This window comes from Carcharhinus amblyrhynchos, chromosome 22 (assembly GCF_965287045.1).
Source record: "Carcharhinus amblyrhynchos chromosome 22, sCarAmb.v2.hapA, whole genome shotgun sequence".
Classification (NCBI taxonomy): domain Eukaryota; kingdom Metazoa; phylum Chordata; class Chondrichthyes; order Carcharhiniformes; family Carcharhinidae; genus Carcharhinus; species Carcharhinus amblyrhynchos.
This window is the reverse complement of record NC_137345.1, coordinates 10,977,359-11,003,331: the sequence shown is the minus strand read 5'-3', so window position 1 is coordinate 11,003,331 and position 25,973 is coordinate 10,977,359. Positions and strand designations below refer to the sequence as shown.

General features: G+C 45.9%; 1 pseudogene; it reads right to left on the bottom strand.

Moving 5' to 3' along the window:
- Positions 1–24,167: 24,167 nt before the first annotated feature.
- Positions 24,168–24,750, bottom strand: LOC145356829 (10 kDa heat shock protein, mitochondrial pseudogene; annotated as a pseudogene).
- Positions 24,751–25,973: the final 1,223 nt, after the last annotated feature.

The following is a 25,973-nucleotide window of genomic DNA, read 5'->3' as shown; positions in this document are numbered from 1 at the left end:
CAGTGGAACTATCTTCCCCACACCCACAGCATTAGGGAAGTTGACCAACCACACGCTTTCACAACGTGGTTTGTGTTGATGTCAATGGGGACAGTTGCAGGAAATGATCTGCCCTTGGCTGATTGGTGTCAAAGTACAATGTTACATGAAGGTGTTATCAAAGGAAAGACATCTCCTTTGTAAATATATTTTCAGTTTTTACTTCTGGTTGCTCTGCTTTTTGCTGTAATGTGTGTTGAAGCAATAAATCACCCTCCTTGGTGCTTTACATCGGAAATTAATTCCAATGCATCCTGTTTGGGTCATGATTATTTAGTGATTATGTGATTTAGTGATTAGGCCTTAGTGGTTATTTACCAAACTTTGATGGATTGCGGGGAAGTGCCGGGAGATTGGAAAACGGCTAATGTTACGCCGCTGTTTAAAAAAGGTAGCAGGCAAAAGCATGGAATTATAGGCCGGTTAGTTTAACGTCTGTAGTTGGAAAAATGCTTGAATCCGTCATCAAAGAAGAAATAGCGAGGCACTTAGAAAAGAATGGTTTGATAGAGCAGACGCAGCACGGATTCGTTAAGGGGAAGTCGTATTTGACGAATTTATTGGAATTCTATGAGGATGTGACTAGTGCGGTAGACAGAGGGGAACCAGTGGATGTGGTGTTTCTCGATTTTCAAAAGGCGTTTGATAAGGTGCCGCACAAAAGGTTGCTTCAGAAGGTTAGGGGGCATGGAGTTGGGGGTAAGGTGTTAGTGTGGATAGAGGATTGGTTGTCTAATAGGAGGCAGAGAGTTGGTATCAATGGGTGCTATTCTGATTGGCGGTTGGTGACTAGTGGAGTGCCGCAGGGATCGGTGCTGGGGCCTCAGCTATTTACCATTTATGTAGATGACCTGGAGGAGGGGGCTGAGTGTAGGGTACCGAAATTTGCTGATGACACAAAGGTGAGTGGAAAAGCAAATTCTGCAGAGGGTGTGGAAAGTCTGCAGAGGGATCTGGATAGGCTGAGCGAGTGGGCGAGGACCTGGCAGATGGAGTACAATGTTAGCAAGTGTGAGGTTATCCACTTTGGCAGAAATAATAGTAGGAGGGATTACAGTTTAAAGGGCGAAAAGCAGCAGCATGCTACGGTGCAGAGGAACCTGGGGGTCCTTGTGCATGAGTCGCAAAAACCCAGTCTGCAGGTGCAGCAGGTGATCAAGAAGGCAAATGGGATGCTGGCCTTTATAGCGAGGGGGATAGAATATAAAAGCAGGGAGGTCTTGCTGCAACTGTACAGCGCACTGGTGAGGCCGCAGCTGGAGTACTGTGTGCAGTTTTGGTCGCCGCACTTGCGCCAGGATATTTTGGCCTTGGAGGGAGTGCAGAGGAAGTTCACTAGGCTGATACCGGAGATGAGGGGGTTAGATAATGAGGAGAGACTAAATAGACTGGGTCTGTACTCGTTGGAGTTTAGAACGATGAGGGGGGATCTTATAGAGATGTATAAGATAATGGAAGGGATGGATAGGGTAGAGGTAGAGAGATTCTTCCCGCTCAGAAAGGATAGCAGGACTAGAGGGCACAGCCTCAAGATAAGTGGGGGGGCAGTTTAGAACGGAGTTGAGGAGGAACTTCTTCACTCAAAGGGTGGTAAAGCTCTGGAATTCTCTGCCCGTTGAAGTGGTGGAGGCTGCCTCGCTAAATATATTTAAGTCACGGGTAGATAGGTTTTTGACAGACAGGGAATTAAGGGTTATGGGGAGAAAGCGGGAAAGTGGAACTGATCCACTTCAGATCAGCCATGATCTTATTGAATGGCGGGGCAGGCTTGAAGGGCTAGATGGCCAACTCCTGCTCCTATTTCTAATGTTCTTATGTTCTTATAATCAACAATTCAATTGAGGGATGGGAATCAGTGTGAGTGGGTTTTCAGGGAGTGTAAAGAGGAACAGGACTGAGGGTGTTTTAACTTGAAGCACATACATAGTATTTGGAACTGGGGTGTTTGCTCCCTCGGGTTTATGAGATTCAAAGAGAAACCGAGCTTATCAGATTTCTATTCATTTGTTATCAGAGCTCTATCGACCTTTAATGTTTGACCTTTAATCCTTTTCACTGTATCCCAATACACGTGAGAATAATAAATAAAAAGACATCAAATCAATTGCAGAGGCTGACAGTGCTACATTCAATATCTGACATGTAACATTTAGTGAGACCACCTAACCAGCCATGATCAACCTCTGTGCCCCTCCCCTGCCCCTTCCAAACCTCCACCCCAGCTGAAAATGTTCCTCAGCTGAAGCATTGGATGTGATCAATGGTCCCTCCCACATTCACTTAGCTGAAGTCACATGAATATTTTCCTCAGTTCAATGGGTTTTCCACATTGATGTGGAGATGCCGGCGTTGGACTGGGGTAAGCACAGTAAGAAGTCTCACAACACCAGGTTAAAGTCCAGCCAAATAAACCTGTTGGACTTTAACCTGGGGTTGTGAGACTTCTTATTTTCGACATTGGCAGATGGCTAGTGAGCTGAGGGCTTAGTGCAGCATTTGGGTTTTAAATAAAGTTTTATTGTGAGTGAGACATTGTCACTGGGTTGAGTCAGTCTCCATTCCTTGTACACCGAGCTGAAGGTTCACTGGATCATTTGTGTCCCTGCAGCCAGCCGCCCCCCCTCTCCTCACGCCACCAGCACCCCCCGCCTCCACCACCCCCCTCCCTCCCTCATTCCCAAACCCCGGCCCTGAAATTCCACCTCCCCAGACACGTCTGTCTGTCTGACTCTGACTTGCATCTGAACAGGATTCAGCCGTTCCTTGTGTTGCAGTAACTATTGGTAATTTATTCACATCCCAAATGTCCAATTCATCAACTCACTTGATTCTTTCTAACCTCCTTAACCTTTGTGAATCACTGAAGTTAAAACGAGATGTATGTGTACAAACGTAACATTTCCAGCATCAAACATTTTGAATGAACATGTGTAAAGGTCACACATTTTCATGACTATTCTTGGTAATCTTCTCAGCCACTTCTGATGACGTTGTTTCATCTTAACTTCCTGGTTTAACTTCAGGCTTGTTTCTCTAACTCCACCCCGATCAGGATTCTCTTTCTGTCTGGTTTTGTCCCTCTTCTACTCACTGTGCTAAATGTTCTCGGGAAAATGGACACGAAGACAGAGTGCCAGCTATGCTTCACCAACTGATTGAGGGCATACTGAAGTGTTGGAAGACCTGTTTAAAAAGAAAGTACAAGTAAAGTCATAGATCAAAAACTGTTGATGCTGTAACGTGCCCAATTTCTGGAAGAGGGGAATTTGGCCTGTAGCCCCTCCTGAGAGGACAAGGAATTTGGCACTTGAAAAGGTGCCAAGGCCCATTTCAAGCAGAGACACTTGAAAGGAGGGCACGGAAAATGCAAAAGGCTGGATTTTAATCACCATGACTTTGTAAAGTGTCAGGAAGCTCCAGTTCAGCCCATAGTCCAAAAGATGTGCTGGTTAGATGCATTGGCCCTGCTAAATTTGCCCACCGTGTACCCATACAGGTGCCAGAGTGTAGCCACTAGGGGATTTTCACACTAACTTTAAATACAGTTTATTTATTCGTCCCAAGTAAGGCTTACATTAACAGAGCAATGAAATTACTGTGATAATCCCCTAGTCGCCACACTCTGGCACCTGTTCGGGTAAACTGAGGGAGAGTTTAGCATGGCCAATGCACCTCACCAGCACATCTTTCTGAATGTGAGAGGAAACTGGAGCACTCAGAGGGAACCAATGCCAATACAGGAAGAAAGTGCAAACTGCACACAGACAGTGACCCAAGCCAGGAATCAAACCCGGGTCTCTGGTGCTATTGCAGTGTTAAATTATGTCTCCTTGTGACACCAATAAATAAACTTTATATATACTTTTAAACTTGAAACCTAAGATTGGATAAAGTAAAAATTTAAGCATTGGATGAAATAAAGATGAAAGAAGTTCCAACAAAATAATGTTTAAAGAATTAGTTAAAAGGGCAATGCAGTTGTCTGGAAGGTTTTAATACATGAATTAGCTTAGCAGCAAGGCAAACAGGTATTTACCTCAGTGAAGTGGAGAACAATAGGGTATAGAATTGTAAAACTGAGGAAGAGATCTATTCAAAGTGAAGACACATGAAAGCAGGTCACACTTACATGCTAAAAGTATGGCTTCTGAGGTGAGTCCAATAGAGCGAGTGAGATCAAAATGGAAATAGGATATGTCAGTAGCAGGGTGCTGATGAGTGGTTCAGAACATCGCCATGGCCAGATGGTAAGAGAAACTCTCTGGAAAGCAGCATTCTGTTCTAGAAGATGTGGTTAAGCCCCAAAGCAGATCTGAGCTCAGCAACATCCTGAACATTTCTGAAATCTTGATCTTCACCCCTGGTAGGATGTAACCATTCTCCATTCACCCCGTGACCCAAACACTCCACAGAAATTGGAAACATTTTGCATCTGAGCGCCTTTGCCCAAACTCCATGCTTTTCCAAAGGTTGGAGCACCATTTTCAGCCTGTCATCGCAGGACCGACTGCTTGGAGCTGAAATAAATATTTAACCCAGTAATGCCCTACTCAGTGTGAGAATCATGTGACATTTAGGCTTCTTCAGAGTGAGTGCATGAAGAAATAATCTTTATTTTTAAACGCATGAAAGCCTCCTGCTGTTCCTTTAAACTGACCGGGTGCTAAAGGGAGCTTAGAGTCACACAGATAAACCGTTCCAGAAACAGCCACACTGATTCCTGGCAGTAAGGGAAGGGAACTGGAGGGTTTCTGTTTATAAAGTTTAAAGATTATTCATTTATTAGTCACAAGTAAGGCTTACATTAACACTGCAATGAAGTTATTGTGAAATTCCCCTAGTTGCCACACTTTGGCCCCTGTTCGGGTCAATGCACCCAACTAGCACGTCTTTCAGACTGTGGGAGGAAACTGGAGCACCCAGAGGAAACCCATGCAGACATGGGGAGAACGTACAGACTCTGCATAGACAGTGACTCAAGCTGGGAATCTAATCTGGTTCCCTGGCGCTGTGAGGCAGCAGTGCTAACCGCTGTTCTCCTGTCCATATCAGAATTTGCTGCTGCAGCCAAGATTGGATCTAATTGAACTAAAAGGAGCCAAATCTGACGTTCAAAGAATAAATTGGGAAGAAGAAGGGAAAGTGCAGCAGCTGAAAGTGTTTCTTTGAAATGAAAAGCCTCGAGCAGCATGTTTTGTGCGTTTGTTACCACTAGAGGGTGGAGTGGCTCGATTCAATGTGAACTCATTTGTGGAAGTGGAGGATTTAACTCAGCAAAGGTTACCAGCCCCAACAACAGAGCAGCTTCAAGCAATAACTAACCCGATGGGACACACTGTGAGGAAATGGGCACAACACACTGAGGAACTAGAAATGCTGGCTGAGGAGCTTGGCCTCAACTGGAACAGGCAGAAGACACAAACCCGACACGGACCAGGTGATCCTCGGCAAGATTAAGCTGGAGGAGCAGAGGCAAGAGTTTGAGGCAGGGAAGGAAAAGAGGGATTCCAGGAAAGAGAGTTGGAGTGATCCTTCCCACTGGAGAAGTTTGAGGACGAATTACAAGCACCAAATGATAGGGAACTAAAGCAGATTGAAGCAGCGAAGAAGAACTTGTCTTCACCCCATGGGGACATCGCTTGATTGGCACCATATCCTCAACCATCCACTCCCCTCACCCCCAACGCTCAGTAGCAGCAGTGTGTAACATCTACACAATACACTGCAGCAATTCACCAAAGATCCTTAGACAGCACCTTCCAAACCCACGACCACTTCCATCTAGAAGGACAAGGGCAGCAGATACATGGGAACACCACCACCTGCAAGTTCCCCTCCAAGCCGCTCACCCATCCTGACTTGGGAATATATCGCCGTTCCTTCACAGTCGCTGGGTCAAAATCCTGGAATTCACTTCCCAATGGCATTGTGGGTCAACCCACTGCAGCGTTTCAAGAAGGCAGCTCACCACCACCACCCTCGCAAAGGCAACTAGGGATGGGCAATAAATACTGGCCAGCCAGCGACGCCCGTGTCCCATGAATGAATGAAAACTAGAAGATCCCACCAGCAGCCAATGGCAGACCACCTCCATCGCCAGAAATATTCCACTTACTTGTTGCGCGATGTTGGGCAATTAATTATTTTGAAATCCTTGTGAGACATTTGAGTTCCCCTCCTGCATGTTGTCCTCAGTGGGTTATGAATCTGCATTGTTGGGTTGAGTGAGATGAGAAATTTGAACTTTGCCCTGTGATATTTCAGTGGGTAATTCTACACAGACTTTTATTTCCCCCATGGTTTCCACAAGGTGCTGTTTGCCTTTGGGTAAAACATCTCCCCTTTTCCACATACCTCAGGGAGGGATTTGCCCCCAATCTATTCCCTGGGACATTACTGCCCTCAGGCGTCAGCCAGGATTTGCTGAACCCTCGGTGGGGCTATAACCGGGTGAGGCGTCTCCATCAATGTGTGTCTGCCCCCTTGGGAATTCTCTTGGGAACCTTCGAGAACTTTCCAGGGAACACTTTTACCAACACCGTATGATTTGTTTTGCTTTCAGTTTGCATCTCTGAAACCTTTGGGATGAATCGGGGGTGATTCTCTCCAAAAATATCCAAGTGTTGAATTCACGTTAAAACTGGAGCAAATCCGGCTGGATTTTTCAGCGGGAGTTTCCAAATGAATCTCCCACATTGTGCATTGCAGAGTGCAGTAGCGTGAATCACCCTAAAGATCAGTGTGCTGTGCCTATTGCCATTGGAGAGGCCAGCAGCGTAGTGCTGAGCGAGTCACTGCGCATACGCTGATCGTTCAGAGCAGAGATTGATGCATGTGCAATAATCCTGCACTGCTGGCCTCCCGATGTCTGACTAGCCCCGCAACCCCCACACCGCCAGCTGTGTGAGCACCCCACCCCCAAGCGAGGCTCGATTGCTGGCCCCCCCCAACATGCTCGGACCAGACTCGAACCACTTCCCCCCACCCCCACTCAGCCCTGGCTATCCCTATCTCCCAATTGGTCCTGGCTCCCCCCCCATCCCCGCAGCCCCGGCATCCCCTCCCCCGCAGTTCTAACCCCTTCCCTGCAGTCCTGACTGACACAGCAGGCTGCCCCCTCCCACCTTGATGGCCAGCACTGATTGCTGGCCTCCCTCCCTCGATCACTCACCTGAATCATAGGGAGTGAGATAGCTTGATTTTGGGTTCGGACATAGCTCGGCGCAACATCGAGGGCCGAAGGGCCTGTACTGTGTTGTACTGTTCTATGTTCTGTCACTCAGCGCAAAGTACAGAGTGGCCACTGAACCCCCCGCACTCACAGATTGCACCCCTCATTCACCCTGAAATCCTACTCATCAGCCCCCCCTCCTCAAATTGGCCCCTCCCCTTGGCCGTGCCCTATGATCAGTGGGCAGTGCCAAAATGTCCCCTGGGCATTGGCACTTTAGCCCTCGGGCAGTGTCAGGGCCAGTTTGGCATTGCCAAGTTGGCAATGCCCAGGGGGCACCCCCTCACAGTACCCAACCCCATGGAACGTCTCGATGGCCCCTCATTTCTCGAGCGGGGTCAGTCCACCGCCTCACCTCAAGTGGGGAATCTATGCCAAACCCCGCTGGATTGAAATACTCCTGTCGGGGGAGGGAGAGGCTGATTTAAAACATATTCAAATGAAGGTCTGCAGACATTTTGCAACTGCACCAATTTCCTGGGCGGAGCTGACTGCACCAAAATTCCGGCTATGGGAGATGTGCAGCGGCCGTGAGGCCCAGCGAGGAGGCCCAGAACCTGCCCCTGCTCGAGTCTCCTGGTCACGGCACGACAAAAGCAGCAGAGCAGGGCTGAGAGAATCGTTCCCGTGATGTTTGAAGGACAATGATATCCTTTGACGAAGCTTGGAATACAAAAGGAATCATTTTCCCCTTTGTGTGGAAAGCTCTCACGGGTATTCTGGTCCTCACTGTTACAGTTGAGCTGATGGCTACAGTCACTATGCAGCCCACAGCACCCCCTGTTGGTTTCTTGTCATGCTAAAAACATCCTTCAATGTGCCCAGGGTTCTGAAACTGAAAACACTCAGGGCAGGCTGAAACCATCCAGAACGACATTCCTGGACTGAATAGGTCTTTTCAGAAACAAAGGCTGTAATGGTCTGAAGGCCCGGAAGGAGATGGCTGCAAACACAGGGAGGCACGGTGGCACAGTGGTTAGCACTGCTGTCTCACAATGCCAGGTGCCCGGGTTCAATTCCCAGCTTGGGTCACTGCCTGCGTAGAATTTGTACATTCTCCCTGTGTCTGCGTGGGGTTTCTCTGAGTGCTCTGGTTTCTTTCCTGATTCCAATGATATACAGGCCAGGTAGATTGGCCAAGCTTATTTGGTAGGAAGGACTATTACTTACGTGGCGAAAAACTGCATCAGGCGACGGTGCAGAGGGACCTCGGGGTCCTTGTGCATGAGTCGCAAAAACCCAGCTTGCAGGTGCAGCAGGTGGTCAGGAAGGCGAATGGGATGCTGGCCTTCATAGCGAGGGGGATTGAATATAAAAGTAGGGAGGTCTTGCTGTAGCTGTATAGGGCATTGGTGAGGCTGCAGCTGGAGTACTGTGTGCAGTTTTGGGCGCCGCACCTGCGCAAAGATATTTTGGCCTTGGAGGGAGTGCAGAGGAGGTTTACTAGGCTGATACCGGAGTTGAGGGGGTTGAGCTATGAGGAGAGGCTGAATAAACTAGGCTTGTACTCGTTGGAGTTTAGAAGAATGAGGGGAGATCTCATTGAGACGTATAAGATAATGAATGGGATGGATAGGATAGAGGTGGAGAGACTCTTCCCGCTCAAAAAAGACAGTAGGACTAGGGGGCACAGCCTCAAGATAAAGGGGGGGCGTTTTAGAACAGAGTTGAGGAGGAACTTCTTCACTCAAAGGGTGGTGAATCTCTGGAATTCTCTACCCGTTGAAGTGGCGGAGGCTGCCTCGCTAAATATTTTCAAGAAGCGGGTTGATGGGTTTTTGATATGAGAGGGGATTAAGGGTTATGGGGAGAGGGCCGGAAAGTGGAGCTGAGCCACGACAGATCAGCCATGATCTTACTGAATGGCGGGGCAGGCTCGAAGGGCCAGATGGCCTACTCCTGCTCCTATTTCTTATGTTCTTATGTTCTTATTTGCCCCTTAGTTTCAGGGAGTTAGCAGGGTAAATAAGTAGGTGTTATAGGGATAGGGCCTGGGTGATGTAGGACGGAAATAAAGCAAGTTGAGCCTTGGAGACTGAGTTGAACTTTGAGAAAAGTTTATATTTCACATGCGTGAGAGAGAGCTGGACTCCAGCCTGAAATCTTAGGTTTCCTGGGAGTCATTCTCTGCCCCTGATCGATTGGTACAAGTTAACATACCTTTAGTCACAAAGGTTTTTGAGGGGATTTCCACAGTCACTTCATTGCATTGTTAGTGTAAGCCTACTTGCGACACTAATAAGTAAACTTTATAACTTAGACATTTGTGATCATGGCAAAAAACAACTTGACTCCTTAAAATAAAAATATCAAGAAAGTTTATCTATTTTTTATTAGAATAAAAGGAGTTTGCACACAATTTTGGAGGCGGTACAAAGCATTTCAGAATGTTATAAAGTATAAAAAAATGCAATATTGCAAAGTAACTTTGGAAAGCAAGTGGGAACATTCTGGACATTCGTGTAGGAATGAGTCAATCTTCGAATCCAGTTCTGATCTATTTATGTTCTGTGGTTGAGGTTTCCACATAACCCGTCATTTGCTCACCTGGGGAACTGAAGGAGAAATTAATTTAAGCAACTGGACTGTCGGAAATGGATGAAGTGAAATACTTTGAGAGACTCTGGCAAAAAAAAATAGGTGAAAGAATGGTTAGGTATATCCTCACGTAAGTACTGAAGTGTGTCTGGCAGAACCTCAAACAGTGATATTGTTCAAATTTCCTGAGGTAGGGGGAACTTTCTATTTTGCCTGTGGTGCCCATAGCCCTGGAGCCCATCTTGGATTCCAGGTTCTACAATGCAATACACTGGGCGGGATTTTCCGGCCACACTGGCGCCAAGACTGGAAAATCCCATCTGGAGTCAATGGCCCTTTTCATGGTCTGCCCCCATCGGCTACGTTCCCACGGCAGCCGGAACGGGAAAGTTCCGCCAACTGTTTCTGATCCAGGAATACAGCTGGTGTTCTTTTATCCGTGTTCCAGGCCATTGAGGCATCTTGGATTCTTAAGGGGCTTGGACAGGGTAAGTGCTGAGAGAATGTTTCCCATCATGGGAGAATCTAGGAGCAGGGGGCACGGTCTCAGAATCAAGGGACACCAATTTAAGACTGGGACGAGGAGGAATTTCTTCTCTGAGAGGGTTGTGAGTCTTTGGAGCTCCTTGCCACAGAGAGCTGTGGGGGCAGAGCCCTTGTGTATATTTAATAGTGAGATAGACAGATTTTTGGTCAGTAAAGGAATCAAGGGTTACGGGAAAGGGCAGGAAAGTGGACGTGAGGAATGTTGGGATCAGCCATGATCCTTTTGAATATTGAAGCAGCTGGAGGAGCCGAACAGCCTTCTCCTGTTCCTGTTTCTTATGGTGTTACGGTCACCTTTGTACACAAGCAGGCATTTTAAATAAACATTGAATGAAGCTGAGTGCTTTGTATCCACTGTCTCCTTGGTATTTTCCCATCTTGGACTCCCATGTGTAAATGAAAAACTGCAGATGAAGTGACATTTTATTCTTTCTATTAACAAACATAACATTCACTCCAGCAGTTCTTGTTCTAACACTGGCCTGGTAATAATGGTTCATTTGGTTAGATTTCTTGAGGAGGAGTCATTTCCTTGTGGATTTTTTTTGCAGCTTTCAAAGTGCCTAAGCTTTTAGGTTGAAGTTAATTATCTATAAATATTAGAGGAAACAGGTTGAAAATATTATACCTGGGTCTTTTGCAAAATGTGCATAGCATGTGACTGAAACAGTGCAAGCAACCAGAGCACTGAAGAACAGCCAGCGGAATATCATCCATACCTCCAACAGAACGTCTCTGACAAAACAAGGAGCAATAATTAATACAAGGTAACTTATCCCAGGGTTTGTGTGATAATCTTGTGTGATAAGCACTGTGGTACAGTGGTTAGTACTGCTGCCTCACAGCCCCGAGGACCCGGGTTCAATTCCTGGCTTGGATCACTGTGTGTGCGGAGTCTGCATGTTCTTCCGTGCCTGCGTGGGCTTCCACAGGGTTCTCCGGTTTCTTCCCACAGCCCAAAGATACGCAGTTTATGTGGATTGGCCATGCTATAATTGCCCCTGAGTGCCCAACGATGAGCAGGTTAGGCGGATTGCCCATGGTAGATGAGTGGGTTTATGGGGATAGGGCAGAGGTGAGGGCCTGGCAGAGAGTCGGTGCTGAGTTGATGGGCCGAATGGACTCTTCTGCGTTGCAGGATTTCGATGACCATATTCAACCTCCCAAAATGTGTGCAACATCATATTGAAAGCACAGACAGTTTGTACAAGCTGTGGGCTGATTTTCAATGTGTAATCACATTAAGGAGTTATTGGGCTGTGTGTGCACAGGGAAAATATCTCCAACAGATTGAACCAACTTGAGGAGTTCATTTACTTATTCCTGAGCTGAGAGCTGAGCTTTGTTCTGGTGAGATTACATCTCACTGTTGAGGATACATTGCAGCAACTTTCTATGGTTTCTTCAACACGACCTTCCAAACATGTGACCATCTCCATTTAGCGAGACAAGGGCAGCAGGCATCACAGTGGCATCTGTAATTCCCCTTTTAACTCCCACACTAACTTGAATTGGAAGTGTATCACAGTTCTCTCACCTTTTCGGGGTCAAAACCCTCTCCACTGAATAACATTGTGGGTGCACTGACACCACATGGGGTTGAAAGTTGGTAACTTACCAACTCTTTCTCAAGGGTAATTAGGGATGGGGAATAAATGCAGGCTCTGTCAGCAGCACCCACATCCCCTGAATGAGTGAAACACCCGGCTGAGCTGACGGGTGCTCCCTGGTGGAAGGAATCAGCAGAAAGTTGCAATGCAATCCTCACATGCTATTGTACTGAATGATTATTGCCAGGACATGCAAGAACGTTGCTCCCCGACTTCGATGTTGTGTGTCTTAAATGGGAAGACAATCAATGGAAGAATTATGAGGAAAAAGGTGACACAAGATTGCCACTATCTGGATTGTGGGAATTTATAGATATTGCATTGTTCACCTTGACGTGTGGGGAAAGCAGGATTATCTATCAACTGTGGCTTCATTCAGAATGGAGCAAAAAATTGTTATTTATAAGATGCAAATTCCAAACTTACCTTGAGGTATTGTGGGAAACTTCTGATTTTCCTATTGTAGCAAATAAACATGAATGAATAATTCAATGAAGAACTGATAACCACCACAATTCTCTTCAGTAGACAGTACTTATAGAAAGTGAGCCTGGGTGTTGTGAGTGGGGGAATGGCAGGTTGGTGATGGGGAGGCAGGGGTTTAATTCATTCTGAAGACTGGCTGGTTAAGTTTCCTCATGTCAAATACAGGATGAATGAACAGTGATTTTGTGAATGGATTTCTGTGCCCTTAACTAACATGTTGGAAAGTGAGCTGAGGAGAAGATTTTGATTTGATTTATCACTGTCACATGTATTAGCATGCAGTGAAATGTATTATTTCTTGCGCACTAGACCGGCAAAGCATACCGTTCACAGAGACAGGAAGGAAGAGTGCAGAATGTGTTGTTACAGCCATAACTAGGGTGTAGAGAAAGACCAACTTAATACGAGGTAGATCCATTTAAAAGTCTGATGGCAGCAGAGAAGAAGCTGCTCTTGATTCGGTTGGTATGTGACCTCAGACTTTAGTATCTTTTTCCTGATGGAAGAAAATGGAAGAGAGGATGTCCGGGGTGTGTAAGATCCTTGATTATGCTGACTGCTTTTCCGAGGCAGCGTGAAGTATAGACAGGGTCAATGGGTGGGAGTCTGGTTTTCTGAGGGGGTTTCAAAGGGGCTAATAGTGTTGGAAATACAATATTCAGTGAGGTATAGCACAAAATTTCAATGTATTTTTATCTTGAGTGGTTACTATTAGTATCAGTGAAATTTTTGAAACTCTTTACCCAGAATCTTGTTAGAAGGTGGAACTTGTTCAATGTGGAATTGGGTTCAATAGCTCAAATCCAGTCCTGCTGGATTTTAGGCCTTGCTGGAAGGCGGTTGCGTGGTTCAGGCCACAGGTGGTTCATGCCTGTCTGGGTCGGCTGTTGCACGGGTCACTTAGAGTGGTGGAGACAGTGGAATATGAAGCAATGAAGCCAATAACTGGTCTTGAGCTACATGATGGTCAACAGAGTGCCTGGCTGAATTGTCCAGGTAAATTAAAAAAATACTTACTCAGTTAAGATTGGTGCATAGAACATCTTGAAAATATCTAATTTATGGACATTGCTGGTTTTATTATTGGTGAATCTGAAGGAACACTCTTGCTCCCATTTCCTATGTTTCTGTGTTTACCTGTACCATAAAGTGCAGTTGTGGCAAATATCACAGATCCTTTTAGGGGTAAATTGAGAGGAACTTACTGAGGGGGAAAAGAATAGAAGGGGATATGCTGCAAGATTGAGATGAGAGAGGGTGATAGGCTTGTGTAAAACATGAAGAACAGCATTGACCAATTGTTATTGTTTTGTGAATTTTATACAATACTGATTGAATTATAATAATTTGATACGGATCCTTACCTTCAGTAATTGTCAGCTTTTTAATGGCTACGATCTTTATGTCGTTGATATTCTCGGCTCCGCACCAATACTCTCCTTCATCATCTTTGTCTATGTTAGTCACGGTAACGGTAAAATCATGAGAATTATTAATAATAATTGAAACTTTCCCATGATTCCGATTCTCTGTAACTCCATCAGAGCTGGCAATAGTAATACATTTATTTACAGAGGTTGCTTTACATAAGAATTTCTTGTACGGTCTCTCCCTCTCTGTGAACAGACATGGTACAGAGGCGGCATGTCCCACAACACCACTTATGTTTGATAGGATTGGGTCCCATCTACCTGTTGGTAAATGAGAAAAAGAATCATTAAAAGTTCAAAATGGTGAAAAACTGAACATTTTTCATTGCCCAAAACATGATACATTAACCAAACATTGAAAATATCATAGAATCCCTACAGTGCAGAAAGAGGCCATGTGGCCGATCGAGTCTGCACTGACTCCCCAACAGAGCATCTTACCCAGCCCCAACCCCTCCCTAGGCCAGGATAACATCTAACAGCAAGCTCGCTAATAAGAGTGGCCACTTCTAAAGTCTTACAGCTAACTTAATGAAAAAACCTTCATAAAGACAGGTTATCTGTCTTCGCTAAACCAGGCAGGCACTTTCCAGACTGGATCACCCACCTGGTCCCGAGTGGTAACAACAGGCTGGATTTTGCTTGTAGATTTGTTTAAGGTGGAGGTTGTTTGGGGAATGGGGAAGTGTTGCTGAGTTCAGGTATGGTAGATTTGGTTAGGAATGAGGGGAAATTTGTGAATGAATGTGTGTGTGTGTGTGTGTGTGTGTATTACTCAGGTGCTTATGTGTCTTATAGAATTGTAGACCTGTTTCTCTGGATACCAACTGAAGTTAGGGATAATTTTGTAGCAGGGTGACCCTTTAGGGGGAAAAGCATTCCCGAGAGCCACGTGATCCCGCCGGACCCTATGGATTGTCAAGGCCGGACGCTGAGCCAATCAGCAAGAGGGTGTGTACCGTGGGTTGGAGGCAGGGAGCCGAGTTGTTGAGTCACATTGTAATTCAGTCTGACCTTGTCAGGTATATACATATATCCATATTGTCGGCAATAAAGCCTTATTGGTTCAAGTCACATTGAGCCGCCCTTGATTTATTACAACGTTACTATGGAGACACACAGCAATGAATTAAATCTCCTTCCAAATCTAGCATCTAGAAGGAGGAGGGAAGCAGGTGCATGGAAACACCACCACTGAGAAGCTTCCCTCCAAAACACACACACCATCCAGACTGGGGAATCTATTGCCGTTCCAGGAACAAAGAACAACACACACGGGAAACAGGCCCTTCGGCCCAACGAGCCCGCGCCACCAACTGTCCTTCACTGTCGCTGGCTGAATCCTGGAACTCCCTCCCTAACAGCACTGTGGGTGTACATACACCACATGGGCTGCAGCAGTTGAAGGAGGCAGCTCACCGCAACCTTCTCAAGGGTAATTAGGAATGGCCAATAAATGCTGTTGTAGACACATCCCGTGAATGAATGAATAAAAGAGGCTTGGGTGGGATATGATTTTTGGATTGTAGGGGTATAAAGGAAAGATAATAAAGGAGGAAAGGATGCGGAAACAGGTTAATGGAAATGGATAGAAATGGGAATATGGGAGGTCACTACTTGCACATGAGGAGTTGTGATATTTTATTAATCTGAGTTCACACAGCAGCTGTCCTGTGTTATTGCAGCCAGATCACATTATCAGAGCTATAATCAATCTTCTGAAATATTCTTACCTGAGAAAACTTTCAGCAATATAACATCTGAAATCTGTGATGTGTTTTGATATGGAGGTTCACACCAGTACGTTCCTGTATCTGTCTCCTTAAGTTGTAGTATAGTTACAGAAATGTTGCCGTTGGTATTAACGATTGATGTTCTTCCATCATCATTCCTGGTACTATTTCCATAAGTACTCGATGTCTGATTGCAACTGTTATTTGAAGTTTCCTTACACCACCAGACTTTTCGATGTCTGTGCTGTGCTGCCTGTGGACATTCCACAGTGATGGTTTCTCCCACTGCAGCTTTCATCACTATCGAGGCAGTTTGTTTCCGTAAAACTGTTGGTGAAACATAACGTTTTAAGAAAGCTGGAAATATCCCAACACCCAATTGTAGACAATCCTTTTGGTACAATGCTAGCCAGTGCTTCACAAGGGGACACACACAATTCCTGGGTGGGATTGGAATCAAGAATCTTAAAGCAGAGATGGAGGACATTTGGCCTGTCATGTCTGTGCTAGCTCGTTGGAAATTTATTATCCAATTGAATCCCATGGCCCAGCTTCCCCCACAACCCTGCACATTAGTCCCCTCCAAACACATGTCCAACTGCCTTTTAAATCTCTTCTTCATTTTCAATCCATCGATTAGATTTCCCTTTAATCTGCTCTGTTCCAAGGACAATAATCACAGTTTCTCCAATCTGTTCACATAACCAAAATCCCCTATCCCTGGCACCATCCTGGTGAATCTGCTTTGTGCCCTTGCCCGGGCATTAACCTCCTTCCTCGAGTGTGGTGCCCAGAATTGAACCCAGTCCTCCAGCAGAGACCTAATCAGTGATTAGTGAAGGTTGAGTGGAACTCCCCATTTCTCTAATTAATACTCCGATTTTATTCATTTATTTATCTTGTTGTCAAAAATCAGCTCACATTAACCATGCAATGAAGCTACTGTGAAAATCCCTTAGTCGTAAAACTTCAGTGCCTGTTCAGGTACACTGAGGGAGAATTTAGGATGGGCAATGCACTGAACCAGCACGTCTTTCAGTCTGTGGGGGAAACCAGAGCACCCAGAGGAAACCCACGCAGACAGGGAGAGAAAGTACAGACTCTGCACAGACAGTGACTCAAGCCAGGAATTGAACCCAGGTCCCTGGTGCTGTGAGACAGCAGTGCTAACCACTGTGACACTGTGCCATCCCCAAGAATCCCACAACTGTCTCTCAACCTGCCCGTCCACCAGTGGGGTGTTGCTGTCAGAGTGCACCGGAACCCAACTCCGGCATCTCCAAACTGGGCCAGGGGACAAGCGTGAGGAGGGCCTGGGGAGGAGAGCTGGTCACAAGGCCCAGGAGTGAGATTCTGTTGAGCAGAGCCCTGTATGTGTGAGTGAGTGTGTGTGGTAGTGAGAGAGAGAGAGTGTGTATGAGGGAGACAGTGAGAGAGAGAGAGAGGGAGAGTGTGTGCATTGTATATGGAGGGGGGAGAATTGGAGGAGAGTGAGAGGGAGAGGGAGTGAGGGGGAGAGTGTGGGTGTGAGAGAGGGGCATGATCAAATGTGGAAAAGAAATACTCCCAGATTTTTGAGGAAAACGAGCTGGTCATTTGTGGGTGACATTTTACAATAGTTTCAGATGACAAGCCGTTGTTGGGTCTATTTAGAGAATCCAATGCCACTAATTGCCTCTGCAGGGATGCAGAGATGGGCTCCTTTGTTTGCAGCGTACAGTTATACGTTTCAGCATCACCCTGGAATGGAGATATCCCGAGCAGACACAATTAACCGTTGCCTTTGCCACAAACAGTCGCACCACCACCGGTTCCTCAAGAGATTATACTGGCTCTGCATCTGGTAGAGACCTTGACAGTCTCGGCAATGTGTATAAAACTGTGGAGAAAAATAGATCCGGTATGGTCAAAAGTGATGAAGATGGTAATGTAAGGGTGGTGATATAAGTCAGAATAGCTCAAACCCTACCAAAGTAGAACATGGAGATACCCTGTGAAGATGGGATGCTGCTGTGGGTGGCTAGAGTTACAGTGCCACCACAGGGGAGATGACTCCAGGAAGGTATGATGACACAATGGATGGCACGGCTGCGTCACAGTGTCAGATACCAGGGTTCGATTCCCGGCTTGGGTCACTGCCTGTGTCGTGTCTGCACGCTCTCCCTGTATCAGTGTGGGTTTCCTCCAGGTGGTCCGGTTTCCTTCCACACTCCAAAGATGTGCTGGTTAGGTGAATTGGCCACGCAAAATTCTCCCTCAGTGTACCCAAACAGGCGCTGCATTGTGGCTACAAGGAGATTTTCACAGTAACTCCATTGCAGTGTGAATGTAAGCCTACTTGTGTCTTTAACTTTAATTCCTGTTACAAGAACTGCATCACTCCCATCCAGGTCAAAGTAGAATGAAGGCCCCAGGCATATGTGTTTTCACCAGGCATTGGGAAGGAAACAGAACGGATGGTTCATCAATGCCCGAGTTACGAAAATCAACGGGCTTCACCATCACAGGTGAATTTGCGTCATTGGGAATGGCCTGGTCAACCTTGGTGGAAGTTACAGGTAGATTTTGCCGGGCCATTTCTGGGTCATATGTTTCTTATATTAGTTGCGGTTGGCTGTGCTGTTGATGAAGTCCCCAACAGCCATGGACACCATCGATAGATTGAGGAAATTCTCCACTATCCATGGCATTCCGGAAGTGGTTGAGTCGGACAATGGCACATCGTTCACTGTGGAAGAGTGCCAAAAATTCCTCAAGTCCAATGGCATTCACCATGTGAGGTCAACACCTTCCCACCCAGTCTCAAATGGACCAGTGGAGCGTGCGGTACAAACATTCAAGTCATCAATAATTAAACAAGTAAACTGTCCTCTTCCTTTATGTATGGACAGTTTTTTGTCTTATAAAACCACCCCAAACGTGACCACAGGGGTTACTCCAGCAGAGTTGCTGATGGGATGCCAGTTCAGAACACTATTGGACATGACATTCCCAAATTTGGCAGGGAGTGTGCAGGATAGGCTAGTCTTTCAGATGGAAAACAGTGATTCGAGAAAAGGAAACAGAATGTTTCAAGTGGGGGGATGCAGTCTTGTTTCCAAATTTTACACCATCCTGGGTGGCTGGTGAAGAGAACAGGACTGGTGTCCGACGTTGTGGAGATACAAGGCTGTCGGCTCAGGAAGCAGGTAAACCATCGAAGGAGGAGAGAGTGATGGACACAGAGGATCAACAGGCGCCCCCTGCAGTTGGGTGAAGTTTGCCAGGGTTGGTTACTGGGATTTTGGTGGAGAATGTGGGAGCGCAGCAACCGCTGGCTGTGGAGACTGAGGAACAGAAGCTGCTGAAGATCCACCAGATCCTGGATTAATGAGTCTGCCTTTCTCGTATGTCCCGTCTGGCCCTTTAAACTTAGGAGAGCAAACCACTGAACTGAGGCACTTTACCAGAGACTGGATTCCTCCAGACTGATTAAATCTTCGATGGGTTTTCTATTTCTGTTACTCTTTCCACGTTTATACTTATCGTGTTCTTTATTCCTCCATAGCTGTATTTTGGATTTTAGGGGGAAGGATTGTGGTCCTTTAATTGGGATGGGGGAGTGTTTAGAGGGTCATGTGGTCGGGTCAGGCCCTGTGGATTCTCAAGCCTGGAAGCTGAGCCAATCGGCAAGAGGGTGCGTCCCACGGGTTGAGGAAGGTTTTGCAGTAGGAGCCAGGGAGCCGAGTAGTAGATTTGCATTGTAATTCATTCTGACCTTGTTGTATAGATATATATATATATTTTTATAACAAAGAACAAAGAACCGTAAGCACATGAACAGGCCGTTCGGCCCTCCCAACCTGTGCTGATCATGCTTACTTATCTAAATCATTTGCTTATATCCCTCTATTCCCCATTTGTTCCTATGCCTATCGATATACGTCTTATATGTGACTAAAGTAATTGCCTCTATCACCTCACTTGGCAGTGTATTCCAGGCCTCCATCATCCCCGGTGTGAAAAACCTTCCCCCGCACATCTCCACTCAACCTTTCCCCCCTTAACTTGAACTTGTGCTCCTTTGTAATTGTCCTTTCTGCCCTGGGAAAAAGCTTCCAAATGTTCACCCTATCTATACCTGACATAATTTTATTAATTTCCACCGGTTCGTCTCAGCCTCCGTCTTTCCAGGGAGAACAATCCCAGTTTATTCAATCTCTCCTCATATCTAATACCCTCCAAACCAGGCAACATCCTGGGAAACTTTTTCCACACTCTCTCCAAAGCTTCCACATCCTTCTGATGTTGTGGTAACCAGAATTGGACACAGTATTCCAAATGTGGCCTAACCAACGTTTTAAACAATTGTAACATAATTTGCCAACTTTTATACTCGATGCCCAGTCCGATGAAGGCAAGCATGCGATATTGTTGGAAATAAAAGCATTTATTGATTCAAGCCACATTGAGTCACCCTCGATCTATTGGAAGTTACTATGAAGACACAAAGCAACGAATTAAATCTCCTTCCAAACCTGTAACATCTAACACCTAGAAGGAGGAGAGAAGCGGGTGCATGGGAACATCACCACTGACAAGCTTCCCTCCAAAACACACACCATCCAGACTGGGGAATAAATCGTCGTTCCTTCACTGTCACTGGCTCAATCCTGGAAATCCCTCCCTAACAGCACTGTGGGTGTACATACACAGTGTTTGAAGAAGGCAGTTCAAGGATAAATGGAAAGGATGTGGAAATAGGTTAATGGAAATGGATAGAAATGGGAATATGGGAGGTCACGACTTATACATGAGGAGTTGTGGTATTTTATTAATCTGAATTCACACAGCAACTGTCCTGTGTTATTGCAGCCAGATCACATTATCAGAACTATGATCAATCTTCTGAAATATTCTTACCTGAGAAAACCTGCAGTATTATAGCATCTAAAACATGGATATAGTTTTGTTCTTGAGGTCCACACCAGTATGTTCCTGCATCTGTCTTCTGAAGTCGTTGCATGGTTATGGAAATTTTACCGTTGGTATTAGCGATCGATGTTCTTGCATCAACATTCTTGACTGTTTCTCCATAAGTGCTCGATATATGATTGCAATAAGTTTCTGAAGTTTCCTTACACCCCCAGATTTCATGTTGTATATACTGTGTTGTCTGTGGACATTCCACAGTGATGGTTTCTCCCACTGCAGCTTTCATCACTATCGAGGCAGTTTGTGTCCGTGTAACTGTTGGTGAAACATAACATTTTAAGAAAGCTGGAAATATCCCAACACCCAATTGTAGACAATCCTTTTGGTACAATGCTAGCCAGTGCTTCACAAGGGGACACACACAAGTCCTGGGTGGGACTGGAATCAAGAATCTTAAAGCAGAGATGGAGGACATTCGGCCTGTCATGTCTGTGCTAGCTCGTTGGAAATTTATTGTGCAATTGAATCCCAAGGCCCAGCCTCCCCCACAACCCTGCACATTAGTCCCCTCCAAACATATGTCCATCTGCCTTCTGAAAGTTCCTTTGGAATCTCATTCCATTACCATTCCAGGTGGCGTATTCTGCATCATAACAATCTCCTGCATGAAATAATTTCCCCTCATTTATCCACTGGTTTGTATTCCAACTATTTGAAATCTATGATCTCTGGTTACCAATCCACCAGCGAGAGGAAATAATTTCTCTCTCCACTTGCTGTATTAAAACCCTTCCTCATTTTCAATACATTGATTAGATTTCCCTTTAATCTGCTCTGTCCCAAGGACAATAATCCCAATTTCCCCATCCGTTCACATTACCAAACTCCCTCATCCCCGGCATCATCCTGGTAAATCTGCTCCGTGCCCTTGCCAGGGCCTTAACCCCCTTCTTCGATGTGGAACCCAGAATTAAATCCAGAACTCCAGCAGAAAGCTACCCAGTGAGCAGGAAAGGTTTAGTGTTACTCCTCATTTTTATAACTAATATTCCCATTTAAAATCCCAAGAATCCCACAACTGTCTCTCAACCTGCCCTTCCACCAGTGGGGTGTTGCTGTCAGAGTGCACGGAATCCAACTCCAGCGCCTCTAAACTGGGCCTGGGGACAAGTGTGAGGAGGGCCTGGGGAGGGGAGGAGAACTGGGCAACAAGGCCCAGGAGTGAGGCCCTGCTGAGCAAAGCCCTAAATCAGGATGGAGGGCAGAAGAGTAAGACTGCTGTGTGTGTGTGTGTGTGTGTGTGTGTGTGTGTGTGTGTGTGTGTGTGTGTGTGTGTGTGTGTGTGTGTGTGTGTGTGTGTGTGTGTGTGTGTGTGTGTATGAGTGTGGACAGAGTGAGAGAGAGTGAGAGGAAGGTAGAGCACGTGTGTGAGTGGGAGCGAGAATAAGAGACTGATAGAATGTGTTAATGTGTTTGGGAGTGAGGGGGACTAAGAGTGTGTGGGAGGAAGAGTGAAAGAGAGGGTCTGAGAGGGAGAGAGTGAGGGGGAAAGTCTGTGTGTGAGAGAGGGACATGATCAAATGTGGAAAAGCCATAGTCCCAGATAGATGAGGAAAATGAGGTGGTTATTTATGGGTGACATTTTACAATAGTTTCAGATGACAAGCCATTGTGGGTCTATTTAGAGAAACCAGCGCCACTAATTGCCTCTGCAGGGATGCAGAGATGGGCTCCTTTGTTTGCAGCGTACAGTTATACATTTCAGCATCACCCTGGAATGGAGATATCCCGAGCAGACACAATTAACCGTTGCCTTTGCCACAAACAGTCACACCACCACCGGTTCCTCAAGAGATTATACTGGCTCTGCATCTGGTAGAGACATAGAACATAGAACATTACAGCGCAGAACAGGCCCTTCGTCCCACGATGTTGCGCCGACCAGTTGAAAAACAATGACCCTCTAACCTAAACCAAACCCTTACCATCCATAAGCCTATCCACGGATCTCTTAAACGCCCCCAAACTAGGCGCATCTACAACTGCAGCAGGCAGGGCATTCCAATCCCTCACCACCCTCTGGGTAAAGAACCTACCTCTGACATCTGTCCTAAACCTACCACCCCTTAATTTAAAGCTATGCCCCCTCGTGCTAGCTTTCTCCATCTGAGGAAAAAGGCTATCACTGTCCACCCTATCTAAACCTCTAATCATCTTACATGTTTCAAAAAGGTCCCCTCGTAGCCTCCTTCTTTCTAACGAAAACAACCTCAAATCCCTCAGTCTCTCCTCATAGGACCTCCCCTCCATACCAGGCAACATCCTGGTAAACCTCCTCTGCACCCTCTCCAAAGCCTCCACATCCTTCCTATAATGTGGGGACCAGAACTGCACACAATACTCCAAGTGCGGCCGCACCAGAGTTTTGTACAGTTGCAACATGACGCTGCGGCTCCTAAATTCAATCCCCCTACCAATAACGCCAAGACACCGTATGCCTTCCTAACAACCCTATCTACTTGATTCCCAACTTTCAGGGATCTATGTACACATACACCTAGATCCCTCTGTTCATCCACACTATTCAGAGTCCTACCGTTAGCCCTATACTCTACACATCCGTTATTCCTGCCAAAGTGAATAACCTCACACTTTTCCGCATTAAACTCCATCCTCCACCTCTCGGCCCAGCTCTGCAACTTGTCCAAGTCTCCCTGTAGACTAAGACACCCTTCCTCACTATCTACCACACCTCCGACTTTGGTGTCATCAGCAAATTTGCTAATCCACCCAACTATACCCTCATCCAGATCATTTATAAAAATTACAAACAGCAGTGGCCCCAAAACAGATCCCTGAGGCACACCACTCGTAACTGAACTCCATGTCGAATACTTACCATCAACCACCACCCTCTGTCTCCTATCTGCTAGCCAATTCCTGATCCAATTACCTAAATCACCCTCAATCCCATACATCTGCAATTTCTGCAGAAGCCTTCCATGGTGAACCTTATCAAACGCCTTACTAAAGTCCATATATACCACGTCAACTGCCTTATCCCCATCCACTTCTTTGGTCACTTTCTCAAAAAACTCAATAAGGTTAGTAAGGCACGACCTACCCTCCACACAACCATACTGACTATCTCTAATCAATTCATTACTCTCCAAATAACTATAAATCCTATCCCTAATAATTTTTTCTAAAACCTTGCCCACAACAGAAGTAAGACTCACCGGTCTATAATTCCCGGGGAAGTCTCTGTTCCCCTTCTTAAACAATGGGACAACATTTGCTAACCTCCAATCTTCTGGCACTATACCGGTGACGAACGACGACCTGAAGATCAGAGCCAGAGGCTCTGCAATTGCCTCCCAGAGAATCCTAGGGTAAATCCTGTCCGGCCCAGGGGACTTATCTATTTTCAAACCCTCAAGAATAACTAGCACATCCTCCTTATCAACTGCAATACTGTCCAGTTTACAACCCTATAACCCAGTGTTCTCCACAGCTACATTTATGTCCCCCTGCCCATCAATTTAGATTCACAAGTTTTGCGCCTAATTTCAAAGGTTCAAGTGAACCAAATACATGTTTAATCAGGTATAATGTAAGCAGTTGCAGTTCACAGAACATATGGGTTTAACATGGAATTTATTGCACCAAAGTTCAAAAAAATGGTATTTACATTCTGAAACAAAAAGACAAGTACTTCATGGAATGGTCAGTTTCTTAAAACTGAGAGCAACATCCAGAATTTATGCTGTATATTTTCCAAGAATATCTCCATCTCTAAACAAGTAGTAATCCTTATCTTCCAAGACAACTTTAGTCCCTCCATATTCTGGAAGTAGAACTGTTTCACCAACTTTTACATTAACTGGTTGGATTTCACCATTCTTTACTCGGTTACCAGCTCCAACCGCTACAACTGTTGCTTGAAGCACTTTTCCCTAGGATTTTTCTGGAAGCATGATGCCGCCTTTTGTTACTTTTTCTGCTGCAACCCTTTCCACCAAAACGCGATCAAAGGGGGGTAAAAATTTTTTGAACGCCTGACCTGCCATGCCTGCTATTGTCTGTAGAAAGTGCTAGAAACAAGGCGAGCCTCTTGCAGCAGCCTCTCCACGTGAACAAATACCTTCAAACCCGGAGACGTGACCTCGAACGTCAGGAGAATGTTACATTGGGAAATGTCTCAATTCTACAGCTTTACAAACTCCTACAACAGCTCCGGCTGCATTTCATAGCCACAGCGCTTCGGGGGAAGTTTAAAATGCAATTTTAGGGAGGAAATGCAAAAAAATAAAATTATTGCACAAGGTCAGCGTGCACTTTACCATTCTGTGTGAGACCTTACCAGTCTCTGTGAAACATATAAAACTGTGGAGAAAAATAGATCCGGTATGGTCAAAACTGAAGAAGGTGGTAATGTAAGGGTGGTGATATAAGTCAGAGTAGCTCAAACCCGACCAAAGTAGAAGGATGGAGATACCCTGTGAAGATGGGATGCTGCTGTGGGTGGCTAGAGTTATAGTGCCACCACAGGGAAATGACTCCAGGCAGGCACGATGGCAAAGTGGTTAGCACTGATCTGTCACAGTGCCAGGGACCAGGGTTCGAATCCCGGCTTGGGTCACTGTCTGTGTCATGACTGCATGATCTCCCCGTGTCTGTGTGGGTTTCATCCGGGTGCTCCAGTTTCCTCCCACACTCCAAAGATGCGCTGGTTAGGTGCATTGGTCGTGCTAAGTTCTCCCTCAGTGTGCCCGAACAGGCGTCGGAATGTGGCGACTGGGAGATTTTCACAGTAACTCCATTGCTGTGTGAATGTAAGCCGACTTGTGACTTTAACTTTAATTCCTGTTACAAGAACTGCATCACTCTCATCCAGGTCAAAGTAGAATGAAGGCCCCAGGCATATGTGTTTTCACCAGGCATTGGGAAGGAAACAGAACGGATGGTTCATCAATGCCCGAGTTACGAAGATCAATGGGCTTCACCATCACAGGTGAATTTGCGTCGTTGGGAATGGCCTGGTGAACCTTGGTGGAAGTTACAGGTAGATTTTGCCGGGCCATTTCTGGGTCATATGTTTCTTATATTAGTTGTGATTGGATGTGCAGTTGATGAAGTCCCCAACAGCCATGGACACCATTGATAGGTTGAGGAAATTCTCCACTATCCATGGCATTCCGGAAGTGGTTGTGTCGGACAATGGCACATCATTCACTGTGGAAGAGTGCCAAAAATTCCTCAAGTCCAATGGCATTCACCATGTGAGGTCAACACCTTCCCACCCAGCCTCAAATGGACCAGTGGAGCGTGCGGTACAAACATTCAAGTCATCAATAATAAAACAAGTAAACTGTCCTCTTCCTTTATGTATGGACAGTTTTTTGTCTTATAAAACCGCCCCAAACGTGACCACAGGGGTTACTCC